The sequence below is a fragment of the Oncorhynchus masou genome, chromosome 9 (genome assembly GCF_036934945.1).
Source record: "Oncorhynchus masou masou isolate Uvic2021 chromosome 9, UVic_Omas_1.1, whole genome shotgun sequence".
Classification (NCBI taxonomy): domain Eukaryota; kingdom Metazoa; phylum Chordata; class Actinopteri; order Salmoniformes; family Salmonidae; genus Oncorhynchus; species Oncorhynchus masou.
This window is the reverse complement of record NC_088220.1, coordinates 35,509,580-35,529,796: the sequence shown is the minus strand read 5'-3', so window position 1 is coordinate 35,529,796 and position 20,217 is coordinate 35,509,580. Positions and strand designations below refer to the sequence as shown.

Genomic DNA, 20,217 nt, shown 5'->3' with positions numbered 1-20,217 from the left:
CAGTCTGTAAGGAGCTATCAGTCTGCAAGGAGCTGTCAGTCTGCATGGAGCTGTCAGTCTGCATGGAGCTGCCAGTCTGCATGGAGCAGCCAGAGCTGTCAGTCTGCAAGAAGCCGCCAGAGCTGTCAGTCTACATGGAGCAGCCAGAGCCGCCAGTCAGCATGGAGCAGCCAGATCTGCCAGTCAGCCAGACTCTTCCAGATCTGCCAGTCAGCCAGACTCTTCCAGATCTGCCAGTCAGCCAGACTCTTCCAGATCCGCCAGTCAGTCAGACTCTTCCAGATCCGCCAGTCAGCCAGACTCTTCCAGATCCGCCAGTCAGCCAGACTCTTCCAGATCCGCCAGTCAGCCAGATTCTTCCAGATCTGCCAGTCAACCAGATTCTTCCAGATCTGCCAGTCAACCAGACTCTTCCAGATCTGCCAGTCAGCCAGGATCTGGGATGTCAGACCAGACTCTTCCAGATCTGCCAGTCAGCCAGGATCTGCCAGAACCGTCAACCAGCCAGGATCTGCCGGATCCAACTACCTGGCTGAGCTTCCTCTAGGTGCTGGGCTTCCTCTCAGTGCTGGGCTTCCTCTCAGTCCCGAGCTTCCCCTCAGTGCCGAGCTTCCCCTCAGTGCCGAGCTGCCCCTCAGTCCCGAGCTGCCCCTCAGTCCCGAGCTGCCCCTCAGTCCCGAGCTGCCCCTCAGTCCCGAGCTGCCCCTCAGTCCCGAGCTGCCCCTCAGTCCCGAGCTGCCCCTCAGTCCCGAGCTGCCCCTCTGTCCCGAGCTGCCGCTCTGTCCCGAGCTGCCCCTCTGTCCCGAGCTGCCCCTCTGTCCCGAGCTGCCCCTCTGTCCCGAGCTGCCCCTCAGTCCAGTGGGGTTCTGGGTGAGGACTACTAGGCCATGGTCGGCGGCGAAGGTGGACTATCCTAGGACGCGAGGAGGGGGGAGGAGGGGGGACTAAGACCATTATAGAGTGGGTTCCACGTCCCGAGCCGGAGCCGCCACCATGGACAGACGCCCACCCGGACCCTCCCTATTGTTTTGATGTGCGTCCGGGAGTCCGCACTTTAGGGGGGGGGGTTCTGTCATGCCCTGGTCGAAATATAGTATGTTTATTCTTCATTTATTCGGTCAGGCCAGGGTGTGACATGGGTTATTGTGGTGTGTTTTTGTCTTGGGGTTTTGTGGGATGTCTAGCGGTAGTCTATGGCTGCCTGAGGCGGTTCTCAATCAGAGTCAGGTGATTATCGTTGTCTCTGATTGGGAACCATATTTAGGCAGCCATATTCTTTGTGTGTTTCGTGGGTGATTGTCCTTAGTGTCCTTGTTCCTGTCTCTGTGTTAGTTTACACAAGTATAGGCTGTTTCGTTATCGTTACGTTCAATTACGTTCTTTGTTTTGTAGTATCTGTATTTGATTCGTGTTTACGTTTTTTCATTAAACATGGATCGCAACCTACACGCTGCATTTTGGTCCAACTCTCTTTCACCGCGTGAAGACCGTTACAGTTGTTTTATTTTTCATATTTTTTGTTTGTTCCACATTTACACGACAGGGCATTCTATAGAGGTCGTTGACACAAAAAAAGTCATTTAAATCCCATTTGAATCCCACTTTGTAACACAACAATATGGAAAAGGTCAACGGGTGTGAATACTTTCTGAAGGCACCGTATCCTTTGATGTCGTATCTGTATGTGACACCATCGGTGCACAGATAGGGGTTCGTAAGAGAAAGGCTAGATAGTCATGCTCTCTGAGGACTGAAGAGTAAATATGTTGGAGGACAGAGGAGGATAGGCCTATAGAGGTTTGTCATTGTGACCACACTCTGCTCAGGAGGTTCACATCTACAGAATTCATGCATGGAACTCCCTTATCAAGAACAGACGGAACATAATGATAGATTATTGGCTTGTTCCAAGGCAGGGAGAATTTTTGTTTGTTTTTGAATACACCAGTTTTGTGTCATTTTCAAGTTACAGATGTAGAATAGAGTCAGGCTGCCATGTCATTACACATTAGGAGTAAAGACAGACCCCCCCCCCCCCTCCCATGTTGACCTTTTTGGAAAATAATTTTGCTCTGTGTGTCTACGGAACATCCATTTGATATCACTGAGGCTCTAACCCCAGAAATAGACATCTGGCATCTCTTCAACAAAATAAATGAGAGACTGGGCGGAGCCAGAAGACTGACACACAGCATTTCAAATAGGCTTCCATCCAAGTGCCTCCGCAATACGCACCACCACACCTCCATTTCTCCCTCCCTTCCCCCCCACAATTATTGCACCGTCAATGCACCCCTTGAACCAAAATGGCTTCTGCATTGAATAAGATATATTCCACATGAGGCAGACATTGTAAAAAAATAAAAAATAAAGTAATGTGGCTGAAAATTGACTGACCTACACCATGGAAACTTGGACCAATCACAACAGAGCGATTGGAGCATTCATTGAGTTGATTGTTCCCTGCCACTGAGGTACATGTGGGGTGATTGAGCCTCAAAGAAGTGGTCTGTGTGCTACTCCAGGCATTGAATTGTGTCTATTCTCAAACACTCACTTTTGACAGAGAGAAAAAAATCTTTTTTTTTTCAATTTTATTTTCAATGTTGTAGTACTTATACGTTAATAACGTATGAATGAAGTAGGCTAACCCACAGGGCACAGATGTCAGTTCAAATTGTAGTTTTGATTTCCATTTGGTTGAGTTTTCCACTAACGTGAATTCAACATGAAATCAACAAAAAAGGTCACTATGTCATTGGATTTAGGTTAAAAGTTGGGTGAAAAAAATACGAAATGCCCTTACGTTGATGATGTTTTGCAAATCCAATCAGTTTTCCACATTGATTGAACGTCATCACAGATGTTTTGGCGTTTTAAATAACGATGTTGATTCAACCAGTTTTTTCCTAGTGGGATAGCATAGCTGACAATCATAGTGTTCATATACGGATTGTGAACGTTCAAAACTATTATTATGTGATTCATCAAAGTCCTATTCAAAGTGATAAGAAAAATAAACGCTTGCTTTCCTTAAGTTGCGAAAAATGGCTATAAAATCACCATTACACCCCATCAATAATAATTTTGCTCATCCCTCTTAACCATACAATATTAATGCAGCTTGTTAGATCTTCCATTGATCCAAATGTTAGCACAGGCCTATAGCATATTAATATACATTCAACGTAGACACACCCTATACACACAAAGACAAGCTAGCAAGAGAACCCTCATAGCCTGGGGAGGATCTAGCTAGCACCAGCTAGCACCCTGCTGTGGTGACTACCTCCATAGTGGGAGCTAATTGACGTGCGGGGACTAACAAGTCAAGCCTCCCTTTCATCTGTACAGGGATGAAGAAGCTTGAGCTGGGCTGGGGAAAGGGGACAGGAGGGGGGAGGGGACAGGAGTGGGTGGCTGCCTAGTGCCGACACCCATAGACGGTCATGAAATATGTATGGTTGCCGAGCAGCAGGCAGCCAAAATTGATCAGAGGGCACCATTACGACGCCACACCCCTATTTGGCTGCACCTGTGGACCCTTCCACTCCATTACTCCTCCAGGATGATCAGAGAGAGGAGACATCCCCTGACGAGTTATAGCCACGCTCACACTGTGCCTTGGGCCGGTTTAGTTGGTCTTCTTTACTTTTATGGAACGGTGTTTGGCTGCTAACCTTCAATGTTATGCAGTGTCTTTGCTAAGGTCGTTTGTATAGGGAGGGGACTTTAGTCTTCCCATGCAATACCGAAATGAATACCGTGAAGTCAAAAGGATGTATTTTATTGATTAAATATGTAGAAATAGCTTAAAGAATTATAACTTGCAGTTATGCTACTGCCTTTATTCTGTCTATCGTGCTATACAATATGGCTTGAGCCAATCTAGTTGCAGAATTAACTTCAATAATCATGCTATGCATAATATACATTGAATAACAGTCATGGGTAGCAGTGCTGGTCTTTAGCATAGCCATGACCCGTATCTGGTGTCTGTGTTTGCACACAGGAAAAGGGTCCACATGTAATCCTCTGGCAGCTGTCAGGCTGCGCATTCTAATTAATTTCATGCATTGTTAGCTGCCCCTCGATAACATAGAATGGTAATCAAATCAAATCAATAGTAATTGCACAAACGTGAAGGAGGACGGCGTGAGATGTGTGTACCATTGGTGAACCCAATTTCCAGTTGTCGTGTGACGATAATCCACATGGACAGGTGAATTGAAGAGAATACCCTTGCAGATTGCATGTGTTTCGGTTAATCAATGGGTTGCAGCTGGGAGGTGGACTGAGCCCTACTTACCCTCTGCTCTGACTGAAAGACATAGTCCTGACACTCTTCTATTGTTTTTAATCACAGATCTGAGGAGACTGGTGAGAAGAGCAACCTGGTGGACATGGACAGGGTTCTGGATTTTGAGAGTCCATCGCTCCAACCATCGCTCCAAACCCAATGATTCCTTATCTATGCAGTGCCATATGTTAAGGCTTGTCACTCCAAAGCAGTAATCACCTTGAAGGGATGGAGGGTGGTAGGTAGGAATGCCTTTTTTAGAAAAGGTGGACAGCCACTGAGAGATTATTGATTGCCTTCAAAGTAATTGAACTCTGGGATAGAGGTAAAATCATCTGTTTATGGCCCTAGAATCACCATCAGCCCCCGTCTAAACCTATGAGCCTTCATAGACATTATGGCTATTATCATAATACATACCGGTATACTATAATTGCTATGATGATATACTATCATTTTATTATCGTCATCAACAATCATGGCAGTCCTTTTCTTTTTGCCAGTTACACTGTGGAATTGCTTTCAAATTTGTTTTATAGTTTCCGACAGTATGGGACAATGCGTTTCCATCTGCTGCATTCGTCAAATTGGGCCTATGATTTTAGAGAATAGTGCATTATGTACTGTCTGTAGCTAGTGGATGGCACTGCAGGCTCAATAACTCTGTCTGATTACAAATTGATTGCAGCTGTCACGAACGTCGTCAGGGAAATGACCGGACCAAGGTGCAGCGTGGTGAGCATACATTTATTTTTATTATGAATGTCACCAACAAAAACAAGAAAACGAACGTGACGCTTACTAGGGCTATACAGGCAACTAACAAAGACAACTACCCACAAAGGTGGAAAAACAGGCTGCCTAAGTATGATTCCCAATCAGAAACAATGATAGACAGCTGTCCCTAATTCAGAACCATACCCGGCCAAAACATAGAAACAGAAAACATAGAAATAAAGAAACTAGAATGCCCACTCTAGTCACACCCTGGCCTAACCAAAATAGAGAATAAATGCCTCTCTATGGCCAGGGCGTGACAGCAGGCCTTGAATCACTCCATCTCTGTTTATTGGTATTCCTCGGATTAAAGTTTGTCGCCTACTGCATCTGTTCCGCTCATTTCTACCTCCCTGCTGAAAAAACGTTTATTCAATGTTTAATATTTGCATACAAATGAAGAACGTTCTATTGAGAAGTTTTACAAATCAATGACCAGTGGTGGAAAAAGTATTCAATTGTCATAGTTGAGTAAAAGTAAAGATACCTTAATAGAAAATGAAAAAGGTTAAAGTCAACCAGTAAAATACTACTTGTGTAAAAGTAAAACGTTATTTGGTTTTAAATATACTTAAGTATCAAAAGTAAATGTAAATGTATAAATAATTTCACATTTCTTAGATTAAGCAAACCAGACAGCACGATTTTCTCATTTTTAAAATGTACGGATAGCCAGGGGCCACTCCAAGACATCATTTACAAACTAAGCATTTGTGTTTAGGGAGTCCGCCAGATCAGAGGTAGTAGGGATGACCAGGGATGTTCTCTTCAGAAGTGTATGAATTGAACCATTTTCCTGTCCTGCAAAGCATTCAAAATGTAATGAATACTTTTGGTAGTCAGGGAAAATGTATGGAGTAAAAAGTACATAGTTTTCTTTAGGAATGTAGTTAAGTAAAAGTAGTCAAACATATGCATAGTAAATTACATATACTCAAAAAAAACTACTTTTGCAGTACTTTAAAGTATTTTCACTTAAGTACTTTACACCACTGTCAATGACTCAGGCGTTTAAAGACCAAGAAGTTTCACCTTGGTTTCCAACGTCATTATTGGAAAAGTGTGCACTTGTAAGCTAAGTATTTACTTCATGTTAAGAGTACAACTTCATCATCTTCACCTCATTATGCAACTTTAAAGAACTCTGCCAAGCTTATATAACCGGATGTCGATACAAACAGATGATAAAAGCTCTTAGAATATTCAACATTCGGTGTGTATCTATAGGTACAAAGATGTGCCAGTCTAAAAAGTCTCCAAGGCAGCTACGACCATGACACGCTGAGTTGAATTTCATTGTGGACACCAAGGCTGTGGGATGTTTGGTGCATTGTTAGATGTCATCTTATTTCCTCCCACTGTTTCCACTTCTTGTACTGGAATCCCGAGTGGTCTAAGACATCTCAGTGCAAGAGGCGTAATTGCAGTAACTGGTTTGAATCCAGGCTGCATCACATCTGTCCATGATTGGGATTCCCAAAGGGTGGTGCACAATTGGCCCAGCTTCATCTGGGTGTGGCTGGGGTAGGTTGTCATGTGAAGTGTGTCATGACAAACATAGGGAAGTAGTTAGATTTGTTAAAGTGTGTTTAATAGAGCCTGTTGTTTATGTCAAGTACATGTAAAATGTAGATATGATTACAGCAAGCTTCTCAGTACTTCTGTTTAGAAATATTGAATAAATTTTACTGGAGCTGACTTCATTCTACAAATGTCCTTGACAGCTTGAAAAGCAGATTGAGGTATATAGTATAAACAACTTGTTCATTTGTACAGGTTTATTCATGAATTGGATGTTGGGTGAATTTCAGGACCAAAGTTACATAACATAATTTCCCACAATGGAAAAAAAATGAAAGTTAGTGAACACAATTTAGAATAGATTACACCTCTCTTTTGTCTACTTAACACTTGTTAACACTTGTATCAATCTCTACATGTTTTTAATTGGTTGTAAAAATGATAATAAATTATACTTAATTCTCAGTTTCATGAAGAAAGACCATAGTGGCCTACCAACTTTAATTCAATACAGTGGGGCAAAAAAGTATTTAGTCAGCCACCAATTGTGCAAGTTCTCCCACTTAAAAAGATGAGAGAGGCCTGTAATTTTCATCATAGGTACACTTCAACTATGACAGACAAAATTAGGAAAAAAATCCAGAAAATCACATTGTAGGAATTTCAATGAATTTATTTGCAAATTATGGTGGAAAATAAGTATTTGGTCACCTACAAACAAGCAAGATTTCTGGCTCTCACAGACCTGTAACTTCTTCTTTAAGAGGCTCCTCTGTCCTCCACTCGTTACCTATATTAATGGCACCTGTTTGAACTTGTTATCAGTATAAAAGACACCTGTCCACAACCTCAAACAGTCACACTCCAAACTCCACTATGGCCAAGACCAAAGAGCTATCAATGGACACCAGAAATAGAGTTGTAGACCTGCACCAGGCTGGGAAGACTGAATCTGCAATAGGTAAGCAGCTTGGTTTGAAGAAATCAACTGTAGGAGCAATTATTAGGAAATGGAAGACATACAAGACCACTGATAATCTCCCTCGATCTGGGGCTCCACGCAAGATCTCACCCCGTGGGGTCAAAATGATCACAAGAACGGTGAGCAAAAATCCCAGAACCACACAGGGGGACCTAGTGAATGACCTGCAGAGAGCTGGAACCAAAGTTACAAAGCCTACCATCAGTAACACACTACGCCGCCAGGGACTCAAACCCTGCAGTGCCAGACATGTCCCCCTGCTTAAGCCAGTACATGTCCAGGCCCGTCTGAAGTTTGCTGGAGAGCATTTGGATGATCCAGAAGAAGATTGGGAGAATGTCATATGGTCAGATGAAACCAAAATATAACTTTTTGGTAAAAACTCAACTCGTCGTGTTTGGAGGACAAAGAATGCTGATTTGCATCCAAGAACACCATACCTACTGTGAAGCATGGGGGTGGAAACATCATGCTTTGGGGCTGTTTTTCTGCAAAGGGACCAGGACGACTGATCCGTGTAAAGGAAAGAATGAATGGGGCCATGCGTTGTGAGATTTTAAGTGAAACCTCCTTCCATCAGCAAGGGCATTGAAGATGAAACGTGGCTGGGTCTTTCAGCATGACAATGATCCCAAACATATCGCCTGGGCAACGAAGGAGTGGCTTCGTAAGAAGTATTTCAAGGTCCTGAATTGGCCTAGCCAGCCTCCAGATCTCAACCCCATAGAAAATCTTTGGAGGGAGTTGAAAGTCCGTGTTGCCCAGCAACAGCCCCAAAACATCACTGCTCTAGAGGAGATCTGCATGGAGGAATGGGCCAAAATACCAGCAACAGTGTGTGAAAACCTTGTGGAGACTTACAGAAAACGTTTGACCTCTGTCAAAGCCAACAAAGGGTATATAACAAAGTATTGAGATAAACTTTTGTTATTGACCAAATACTTATTTTCCACCATAATTTGCAAATAAATTCATTAAAAATCCTACAATGTGACTTTCTGAAATTTCTTTTCTCATTTTGTCTGTCATAGTTGAAGTATACCTATGATGAAAATTATAGGCCTCTCTCATCTTTTTAAGTGGGAGAACTTGCACAATCGGTGGCTAACAAAATACTTTTTTGCCCCACTGTATATACACCCATTGTAAGGCTATTGCTGTTTGGGTCATCCAAACTGCATTTGGAACAAGTTGTCTAAATATGTATATTTCCCTAAAAGAAGACCAAAAGGTCCACAGGCTGACATTTAATGAGCAACATCTTGAAAAATAAAAGACGTCGTTGGAGGCCAAAATTGAAATGATGAGCCAAAGAAGAACAACGCAGACAAGCAGTGGATGGAAAAGGGTTTTCACCTTGTCTCTGCTTTATACGACTGAGAATTGACCCATGTCTCATTAAAAATGCCCTTTCTTTCACTGTTCTGTCGTTTTTTTGTGTGCCTGAGCAGTAATTTGTTGCAGGGGCGTTGATGCGCATGTAGTGCATAGCACCCTAATGGATATGTGAGGGGGTGGTCTGTCCTCTGAGGGCCTGGCAGTAGCTCCTACCTATGACTCAGCCATTCAGAGCTGGCCTGCATACAGGTTTCTCTCTCTTCCTGTTCTGATCACTGTTTCAAGGTGATAAAGTGTGCTGTTAAAATATGCTTTCATAAAAGCCCACTTTTGTTATGTGTTTGTCTGTTAAACAGTTAGAGTACATCACATATTGCAGGTAGTTGTTCATAATGAAAGGTTTCTGTTTATCACAGTCCCCGGTTATGACAAACAAATAACACTGAAAATAACTCACAAATACTATTAGATTACAAAATAGATATATTAATTTATTGTACATATAAGTAACTGCCAAAAGAAGGGAAACACCAACATATTTAATGAACCTTTATTTAACTAGGCAAGTCGAGTTAAGAACAGATGGTTATTTACAAAGACTGGCCTACCCCGGCCAAACCCTAACCCGGATGACGCTGGGCCAATTGTGCGCCGCCCTATGGGACTCCCAATCACGGCCGCTTGTGTGACAGCCTGGAATCGAACCAGGGTCTGTAGTGACACCTCTAGCACAGACCGCTGCGTCACTCGGGAGCCCCATAATGGGGCAATTAAATATAAAGTATCTTAATAGGGTGTTTGGCTGCCACGAGTCAGATCAGCTTCAATGTACCTTGGCATAGATTCTACAAGTGTCTGGAACTCCCCGTTCCAACTCCACTCCACAAGAAATACCATAATTTGGTGTTTTGCTGATGACGGTGGAAAACGCTGTCTCAGGCGCCGCTCCGGAATCTCACATAAGTGTTCAATTGGGTTGCAATCTGGTGACTGCGACGGCCATGGCATATGGGTTACATCGTTGTCATGCTCATCAAACCATTCGGTGACCATTCGTGCCCTGTGGACGTGGGCATTGTCATCCTATGGGGGCATAGTATTGGTTGACAAAATAATGGCCTGCCCACCATATTTATACATGACCCTATGCATGATGGGATGTTATTTGTGTCATGACTTCCGTCGATGTCACCGGCCTTCTAGCTATCACCGATCCACTTTTAATTTTCCATTTGTTTTGTCTTTGTTTTCTACACACCTGGTTTTTATTCCCCTCATGACATGTTCATTATTTACCCTCCGGGTTCCCCCATGTTTGTGTGCGTGTTTGTTTTACTGTCAGGCTATGATTCTGACGGCTGGTATTATTGTTACTGGGTTTTGTTGTTACATCTGTTTATTCATGGTTCCGGTATTTTTCCTGCACCATTGTATTGTGTTTGTTATGGTGTTTACTTTATTAAATACCTTGTCCACGCATCTCAGCTCTCCCGCGCCTGACTCCTTTTCACCAGTCACTCACAGCCTTGACAATTTGCTTAATTAACTCAGGAACCACACCTGTGTGGAAGCACCTGCTTTCAATATACTTTGCATCCCTCATTTACTCAAGTGTTTCCATTATTTTGGCAGTTGCCTGTATTTCCTTTCTGTCAAGTGCTGTAAAAACAGCCAACCCACACACATACATACAAACTACACATGCTATAGCTGTACCACTCGCAATAGCATAGCTAGCATAGCATCACATTATTTCTAATTTAGCAGACGCTCTTATCCAGTGTGTGTGCATACATTTCATACTTTTCAACATGCGATTACAGTGCTACCTGTGTTGATTTGGTTTAATTTACTGCATTTTTGATGGGTGGAATAAACACAGGAGAAAACTCTCAGAAGAGAACCAATTAGGAATGATCTCAGGTTGGCTAAAACCTGTTAGTGATGCTCAGAAGCTGTTGTTGAGGCAACACTCCATAATTAGTGTGGCTTTCAATTAATGATTATTCTCCACTGAAGTGTTGTTATGTGGCGAGTGCCACTTATGCAATTTTCAATATCCAGTCAACATATCAAACATACACTCCTCTCTGTATTCATTTCCACAGTGAAGCTAAAATGTAAAAATGTGTCTCTATACTCCAGCATTTTGGAATTGAGTTCAAATATCTCACATCTGGCAACAGTACAGAATGTCACCTTTTATTTTAGGATATTTTCATACATACTGTATCTGTTGTACCATTTAGAAATGAAATCACTTCATGTATCTAATCCCCCCCATTTGAGAATGTCACAAGTGTTTGGACATTCTCTTATAGTGTATTAAAGTAGACAAACGTGCAGTATTTGGTCTCATATTCGTAGCACGCAATGACTACATCAAGCTTGTGACTCTACAAACGTGTTTGATGCATTAGCAGTTTGTTTTGGTTGTGTTTCATGTTTTGCTCAATAGGAACTCTGAATGGTGAACGGTATTGTGTCAATTTGGAGTCACTTTTATTGTAAATAAGAAGTCTACATTCTACATGAATGTGAATGCTACCGTGATTAGAAATAATCATGCATGAGTAGAGAATGATGATGATGGAGAATGTTACAGAGGCACAAAGATCATACCTCCCAAATAATGATTACCTCCCCTGTTATTGGTAATGGTGAGAAGTTAGCATAGCTTTCTCCCTCATCATTGTTGACGATTCATTCATGAATCATAGGAAACATTGGATCTCAAATTCAAAATGCTGGAGTATATAGACAAATGTAAACATTTTAGCTCTGCTGTCCAAGTAAATTTGGAGAGGAGTGTTTTGGCCTACATATTTTGTAAAAACAATATATCTATGATTTAAACGTAGCAGAGAACTTACATCAAAGAAACCTTGACAAAGAGGATGCATCACGTGTGGGATGCAAAACCAAAGAAAACATTGCCACGCACGTCTCCTCTTGTGCGGGACATCCATTTCGCAAGACACCTATCTCTCCTTTTAAACCCCACTGGCCTCACAGAAAGTCAAAATGAACAGATAGGAAAAGATCTTGCCTGTAGTTCCATTTATATGTTAATCTGTTGCAGCCTTGTTCTTGGGCCCTTGAGTGATTCTCGTTTAAGGCAAGGTAATGAATTCGGCTGGATATATTCTACCGGTCATGTAGAGCCTATACATGCTTTTAACACAGAGGCAATCCATCATTGTGTACATCCTGCGATGCATTGGGTTCAAGCCTCTATAATTGTCCCATTTATTTAGAAGATAACTGGTGTAGAGCTAAATGACTGTTGAATTTAAATCAGCCTTGTAACCATGGCTATTCATAATCGTATCCCAAGTACAAAACATATGAATTTGCCTTTTGTCCAGTGCGAAGGATATACAGTTCCTATTTTTTTCAAACTCACACTGAAGGTGAAGAAGAAAGGGGAAGTGATATTCTTCATGGACTACTAACTAAAACCCAGCACTATTGAGTCTTACCATTTGCATGATGGATTGTACCTTTTGTCAAAGTGAAGGAGCATTGGACCTGTGCTGTTTCACCCACTCAAACACTACTGTACATAAAGGAATTTCAACACTCCTGTGAATTTGAGCTCATATGACATATGAATCCTTCAACGTGTGTGTGATATCCCTTCTAAGCTCCATGTAGCCCACATACGCAGATGCCCGAAACGTCAAATCCAACATATTTGTCTCAATTACTCATTCCAAATAAACAGTGTGGAACTATCATTTGAAACCATTTTCAGACACGATCAAAGGGACAAAACTAATTGTTTCATACATCTATCAAGAAAAGTACACAGAACTACCCAGAGTGGTGTAGTCTAGGTTAAAGTACAACCCAAGGTTACGTGTTGTACATGTATTTATGTCCACCGCAATTCAATTTGATTACCACAAACTACCAAAGTGCAATTGTGGCACATGTATGTGTACACACGGTCTGCAGGACAAATAAACCCAGGCTACTTGAGAGCCCTTACCTCTTCCACAGCCGTGCCTCTGTGGCTAATGAGTTCAGACTCTATGTGCTGCTTGGCTGCCCGGGGCAGCAGAGGGGGGCCCCTTTACAAGAAGCCAAAGGTACTGACCTGGAATAGGGGTTGCTAATAAAGAGAGGGGAACGTAAGGGGCCATGGGGCCAGTGAGAATGTGCATTTGTGGAGCGCTGAGTCGGAAGGTCATGCACTGATTGTGCTGAATGACGGTCAACTTTGAGGGTCAGTCAATGCACGGCTGGATGGGGGTGGCAGGTTTTGACGGGGCGGTCAGTGAGCAGGGCAACATGTCTGTCTGAACACTTTGGCTGCCCATGAGTTAGTCCTTTCTGTCTCGCCAGTTTGTCATCGGGAGACTATCCAAATATATATTTCTTCGGCCATGGAGTCATGGGGATAGTGGGTTGGTTAAAATAACTCTTATTGGTGTCTAATACCCTCAGACAGGTTTGGGCTATGTAAAATATCGTCGAGACCCACAAATTAATTTCCCCCTGTGTCTTCGCTATGTTGATTTCCCGGACCCTTCCATGCTCACGCTCAATCCCTTCATGCACGGCCACTGCTTGCAGTTTCTTCTCCAGAATTCTCCATCTGTCCCAGGGCCCCGTTACAGCCAGGACTTTGATTCGCTTGAAACGCCGTGGAGATCAGCGCAGCGGAGTCCTGAGCTGAACCCTGCAGCAGTCGGCGAGGACTGTTTGCTGACAGAACACCAGGGAGAGAAAGAGTCTCCGCTGCCAGCGTTACTAACATTCCCCAGCTCCCCGCTGTGATAGCTCAAACAATAAGCTGTGCGTGTAGCTATTCAATATGCATAAATACGTGCATTGAGTTATTCCTCAATTTCGTGGTTGGATAGTGAATGATATGTGCGATTGAGTCTCCATCTCGTTCCGTTGTGCACAATGTTTATAGCTGAAAGGGGGAAGGCGAATCTGTTGATGATCATTCCCAGCTGTCTCTGTGAGATTCCCAGTGCCCTTGTGTCCCAAACACGTGAAAAAAGAGAAGCTATCACAAGCTACAGTATCAAATGCTGTAAACAGCAGTTAAATGTAGCCCTCTGTCTTGGCCACTGGGACAGTTGGGCTGTAATGCAGTACTGTTTATTGTCTTTGGCTTCATCTGTAATGAGTAATGACGTCTGTGTGGTACAATGGTACAAGGGTACTGAATATGGGCTATTCACATACTAAAGGCCAGCCTTTCAAAACGACTGTCTCTGCACATAATCTACAAGTATTGTGAAGAAACGGCAGATATGAATGTTCAGACATGAGGGTATAATCAGAAAAGGGGGAAAATATATGCGATGCTGTGAAAAAGTATTTGCCCCCTTCCTGATTTTCTCTATTTTTGCATATTTTTGATGCTGTATGTTATCACATCTTCAACCAAAACCTAAAATGAGATAAAGGGAAGCTGAGTTTATAAATAACAACAACAAAAAAATTCCTCTGTGTGAACAAGTAATTGCCCCCTGACACTCAATAGCCTCACCTTTAGCTGCAATGACTGCAAACAAATTCTTCCTGTAGTTGTTGATCAGTCTCTCACATCACTGTGGAGGAATTTTGGCCCACTCTTGCATGCAGAACATTTGTGGGTTTCAAACATGAACTGCTCGTTTCAAGTCATGTCACAACATCTCAATTGGGATCAGGTCTGGACTTTGACTTGGCCTTTCCAAAATGTATAATTTATTTATTTTTAACCATGTTTCATGTAGACGTGATTGTGTGTCTTGGATCGGTGTCTTGCTGCATGATCCAGCTGTGCTTCAGCTTCAGCGCACAGACGGATGGCCTGACTTTCTCCTGTAGAGCAGAATTCATGGGATGCAGAGCAGAATTCATGGTTCCTTCTATTAAGGCAAGTCGTCCAGGTCTTGAGTCAGCAAAGCATTCCGAAAACCATCACACTGCCACCACCATGCTTGACTGTTGGTATGAGGTTCTTACTGTGGAATGTGTTTGGTTTTCACCAGACATAATGGGACCCATCTCGTCCCAAAAAGTTGACATCCTGGTACTACCTGGATGAACATCAAGACTCTTGGAAGGACGTTCTACGGACAGATAGGTCAAAAGTATAACTTTTTGGACGACATGGGTCCCATTGTCACGTGGCTGTGGCTTGCTATATAAAGCAGGCAGACGAGCAGAGAGGAAGTCAGTTACTGTCAATTGAATGTTAGAATGGGCAAAACGAGTGACCTAAGAGACTTTGAGCGTGGTATGATCGCCGGTGCCAGGTGTGCCGCTTCCAACATCTCAGACACGGCCGGCCCCCTGGGCTTTTCACACACGGCAGTGTCTAGGGTTCACCTAGAACGGTGCAACAAAACAAAAAACATCCAGTCAGCAGCAGTCCTGTGGGCGAAAACAGATAGTTGATGAGACTTCGAAGGAAAATGGCAAAAATCGTGCAAGCTAACAGGAGGGCCACAAACAGGCAAATAACGACGCAGTACAACAGTGGTGTGCAGAACGGCATCTCGCAACACACAACTCGTCGGTCCTTGTCACAGATGGGCTATGGCAGCAGACAACAACACCGGGTTCCACTCCTATCAACTAAAAACAAGAAGAAGCAGGTCCAGTGAGCACTCGATCACCAACACTTTACAATTGAGGAATGGACAAACATTGCCTGGTTTGACGAATCCCGGTACCTGTTGCGTTCTGCTGATGGCAAAGTCAGGATTTGGCATAAGCAGCATAAGTCTGTGGCCCCATCCTGCCTGGTGTCAACGGTACAGGCTGGTGGCGGTGGTGTTATGGAGTGAGGAATGTTTTCTTGGTACACGTTAGGTCCCTTGATACCAATTGATCAAAGTTTGAACCTTGTCGATTTCCATGCCCCAAAGAATTCCGGCTGTTCTGGAGGCAAAGGAGTGTCCAACACTGTACTAGATGGGTGTACCTAATAAACTGGCCACTGAGTGTATAGACGGTATATGCATATTCTATTATTATTTTACGTCAAATATTAGTATCATCTGTCTTGAGCCACCTGTCTTTAAAATATAGCCATATAGCAACCTTTATTGAAAGAGGGCATGTTTTTAGCATTGTAGATCAATATTTGGTTTGATGCTACCTTTGGTCAAAAAGTGAAAAACGTATCTGTCTGACACGTATCTCTTTGAAATAATGTATTTTGTACCCTGTCACTCATGATGTCCCATTCATTAATTCCTTTGAAGAGTCTCATCTTAGAACACAAGCAGACTTTCCCCATGGATTTTATGATTGCAGCATCTTAACAGATGACCGTTGAACATATTTGTTTAGTATTGGTTCAGTCACGTCGTCTGCCTTAAATTAAAATGTTGCCTCATAAGAAAATAAACAATCCCTTTTGCAAATGTACAATTAGGCAATCGCAGCACCAGCTCCCAAGCTCATGAGATATGCAGCAGGGCACGTATATAATGCTGCTCTGAAGTGCATTTTCCGCCTCCATCTGCAACCTAATAAATCTCCATCCAGCATGGGCAAATCATTACCTTTTCCTCCAGTGAATTATCATATAATTGCAGGAACGTTCAGCAAAATTGTAAATAATTTTTTTGAAACCCAGACCGGTACTTTTTGTTATAAAAAAATTGAAGAGTGGATTTACACAGTGTTTCCCATTGAGATATTTCTCCACACCCTTACTCTACTACCTCCTCACTAGCTCCTACAATGATCTGTTAAACTGGAGTATGTAGCTGTTTGTGCATGCCCATTTCCTTTAACAGTAATTAACATTAGAAATAGATTATGTCTAGGCGGACAGGAGGGGCACTGCTTCACACCAATCCAGCTCATCCACTAATTGAACTCGTTTTGGAAAAAGAACACAGCAGCATATTGTCCCATCACATGTCCAAAGATCACTCACTTGAACAGACTGGCATCAAAACATGCCATATGTGTGTCCATTAGAATGCAATACATCTTGAAATTGGTCTACGAGAAACAATTGTGCTCTTCTCAGAGGTTGTGTTGTGAGAGATTGTTGGGATCCAAAACAAGGGCGGAGGAGGAGAAACAGATGTGGTCACTGTGGAGTCCAAGAGACAGACACAACCACGGACACTCCTTTTTACAGCGCATGATGATGTCATCGCCAGCTGGTTTGCTCATTAACACCCTGGTTGAATCCCCAAACACCTTAACACAATCTATAGCCGAGGACCTACAACATGGAGCTGATTTATTACTGGCCTACATGGCAGGGCAGGCATATCAAAAGCAAGATTTGTTTATTTATTTGGAATTAGATAAAACCGTTCATTGCCCTTGTAACATACAATACCATCCCTGTGATTAGACCTCTTGTGGATCTCTTCCTATGCGGTGGACTTAGTGAAGCAGAGCTGTGATGGAGCTTGGCACAGAACCTCTGTTCCACTTCAGTTTGATCCAAATGCTGCGATGCATGCAGTGTCCTGGTCTGGCCCTCCACCATCAACTGCACGGTGGGGAAAATATACAGTGTACCCTGTGGTTATGCAGCTTTAATAACAGGAAACTCTGACCCTTTTCTACATCTACCTTCTGGAGTCCCGACAACATGTCCACCTCACTGGAGGCTACTGAATCAGGCCTTTATTTGACTTGATATGTCGGTCTGCTCGGATGAGTCAGCTAGAAATAATTACAGTTGCTATACAACCTTGACCTGCGTGTCATTGCCGAAGTAAACGGTAGGCAGCCAGGTATTAGTCATAGATAACACAATTGACACAAGGTTAATTGGGAAATTACTATCCCAGAAGGTGACATTCTTCTCGGGTGTATACAATTATCTGGTCAATCTACGTGTGCATACGTAGGCTTCTTGAGAGTCGAGGCATTAAGGCAGGCAACACTGCCAAAACAGGCAATTATTTGACGATCAATCGATCAAAATGTTGGGTTAATGGTTGCTTAATGCTTAGGGATGCATGTAATGGCCTTCGATGTAAGGTTAGTTAGCCAATAGGGCATAGACATGGCATAGTATGGATCTCTGTTAAGTGTCTGCTCAGTTGTACAGTGATTTAAAGGATACATTGAGAAAACGGTAATAATTCAATTACAATGATGTAACAATAGAGAACCTGTCATTTTCCAGCAGTAAAGCAAATATGTTTATTAAGCACTTTAATATACATCAGACCATTCTGCTTAATATAGTACAGGAAATACATTTTTGAAATGAAAAGTTCAATGTACATGGTAAGTTATTTACAATCAGTTTAGGGTCAATTCAAAACAAGAGGTTTGAGAGATGGCAAAAGAAGTTTGAATACTGTCCAGAATTGATCCTAAAAATGAGTCCTTCTTCCTTTATACCTTCATAGCACACCTTCAAGCTGTACTGGAGAGCGGAGGGCTTCGACTTGGGTATTATACAGTATGTTTGCGACGGCTTTTCCATTTTTTCCCCCCTTCTCACTGTTAACGTTATAAAAAGCCTGCAAAAAAAAAAAAAACATGACACACAAATGCTCACACAGCCCCCACATAGTCCATGAAAAACAGATGTTTGCAATCCGAGAGCACCATCTTCAAGCCCCTCCCTCTACGGCGGAGCTACTGCTGGGTTAACTGACATGCAGCCGCTCAAGAGAAGAAGAAGAAAAAAAATTGCTTTGTTCCAACTTTAGCTAGACAGGTATACATTTCAAACCATCCTTTAAAACCATAATATTATTGAAGTCTCCTACTCAGTGAAGCCGTGACGAGTGAACCTTAAGACGTTTTTGTGTGTGTGTGCGTCTTGCTCGAAATATACGTCAATTATCAAAATATAAGCGACACTGCAATAATAGGGGAAACAAAGTTTGAATTTTGTTTCTTGAATTGCAGGTTATAATAGTAATAATTCCACCAATGAATGCACTCGAATGCCGCTTTCGCTTCAGATTTTGCATTTAAGCACCAACCTCCATAGTTGACAGTATACACAATGGTTATTTTAATCATTTTCAAATGCACACAAAAAAAAACATGAAAAGTCCCACAGGGACAAAATGAAGTCACATGGGTTTAACGTTTTCAATTAACTCTCTCCCTTAGGTATCTTTAACACTACAATACACATAGCAAAGAAAATAGTATCAAGACGACCAAAATGGAGTCCAAAATAACTGCAGGCAACTTTTGAACACAGCACCATGATAGAGCATACAATACAACTTAAAGTGGCTTTTTCCTAAATAAATATGGTTGGTTATACTTGTATAGTAAATTGCCTTAGCTATTAACATATTACACACAGCATATGTTTAGTACACCGAACGAGGTTAACACAGATTATTTGGGGTCTTCGGGTAGGCAGAGTACCAATGCGCATAACATTATCCCATGTCATCGATTATCTTGATGTCCTCTGGTAAGATGTGATGATGCACTCAGCGGAACATTGCTGTCGGTGTGTATGATTGCAGGCAGGACAACAAAAACAAACATACAGTATAACACAAAAACAATGTATGATTTTTTTGGGAACAATTAGTTAGAAACACAGGAGCATAAAGGGGAGGCTGAACAAATATATGTTTGTCATTTTCTCTATGTAAAAAGTGCATACACTGCATATTAAATATCAATACATTAAAACGATAGTGTGCATGATTACACTGAGAAGGCTGTAACAAGATGTAGGCACATTGAAGTATCAGTTCATCTAGGCCTTGTGCAGCGATCAACATTCTTTCCTAGGTTTTCTGAGGTGTTCCACTTGAGAGAGTGGATTTTTTAATTTTTTAAAAATCATTTCTTATGCAGATGGGGAAAAAAAGTTGCTTTGGCACATTCCCTCCCGATGTCTCCGTGACGAATGGCATTCAAGACGTCTGAAATGGTAATGGAAATGATTTGTGTTAGTGCTGAGTTGGGGAAAAATGGTCGTCTTTTAGGCCAGAAAAGTGCATTCTTTGAAATCCATCATTCACGTAAGTTTAAGTTCTACTAATGATAGGTCAATGGGCCGTAATAAAATATTGACAAGACAGTGTTTTCAGTAGTGGTGACTGAGTCATTCAATTGTAATTTAATAACAGCATACTGTATCAACAATGTGGCCATGAATCCTCAAAGTAATAGCATACAGGCATTCTGATTTTTCAGCCCACATACCATCCCTGGATGCTTAACATACACTTCTACTATCTTCACGACGAACCCGTTTAAAATCGTAATGAAAAAAAGCATGTCTGACCTGATCTACTTCTAATATAATGAGTAAAACAATTATGTTGAACATTAGAATAACTCTATAACTGGTGGTTAATGCTTAGAAAAAAAT

General features: G+C 42.2%; 1 protein-coding gene across 1 annotated transcript in view; it reads right to left on the bottom strand.

Annotated features, from left to right (window-relative positions):
• Positions 1 to 18,031: 18,031 nt before the first annotated feature.
• LOC135545943 (ankyrin repeat domain-containing protein 50-like) overlaps positions 18,032 to 20,217 on the bottom strand; it is a 50,906-nt gene continuing 48,720 nt past the window's right edge. The window contains exon 5 of the mRNA XM_064973944.1: positions 18,032 to 19,765. The gene's annotated coding sequence lies outside the window, so the exon portion shown is untranslated. The remainder of the gene's footprint in view (positions 19,766 to 20,217) is intronic.